Here is a 447-nt window from a genome sequence, read left to right as displayed (position 1 = left end):
ACTTCTGACTTGGGTTCCAACTTCCCAGTCTTTCCTTTTAGCACATGTGCTGGACACCCCCATATGCGCATGTGTCTCAAACTAGGTTTTCGGCCGCACCACAACTCTAAGGGTGTTTTAGGAATAGACTTAGATGGTACTCTATTCAGAATGTAGGCAGCCGTTCTTAGGGCATAACCCCATAACGAAGTAGGCAATAAAGAATAACTCAACATTGATCTCATCATGTCGAGCAAAGTTCGATTTCTCCATTCGGCTACTCCATTCTGCTGTGGTGTACCGGGTGCAGTCAATTGGGATACTACACCTTCTTCAATCAAGAAATCCCAGATTTCTTGGTCTAGGTATTCTCCCCCTTGATCTGATCGAAGTGTCTTGATTGGTTTACCTAATTGTTTTTCAACTTCTGCTCGGAATTCTCTAAACTTTCCAAAAGTTTCAGATTTC

Source organism: Morus notabilis, unplaced genomic scaffold, assembly GCF_000414095.1.
Source record: "Morus notabilis unplaced genomic scaffold, ASM41409v2 Scaffold203, whole genome shotgun sequence".
In the NCBI taxonomy this organism is placed as follows: domain Eukaryota; kingdom Viridiplantae; phylum Streptophyta; class Magnoliopsida; order Rosales; family Moraceae; genus Morus; species Morus notabilis.
Note: the sequence above shows the minus strand (reverse complement) of the source record.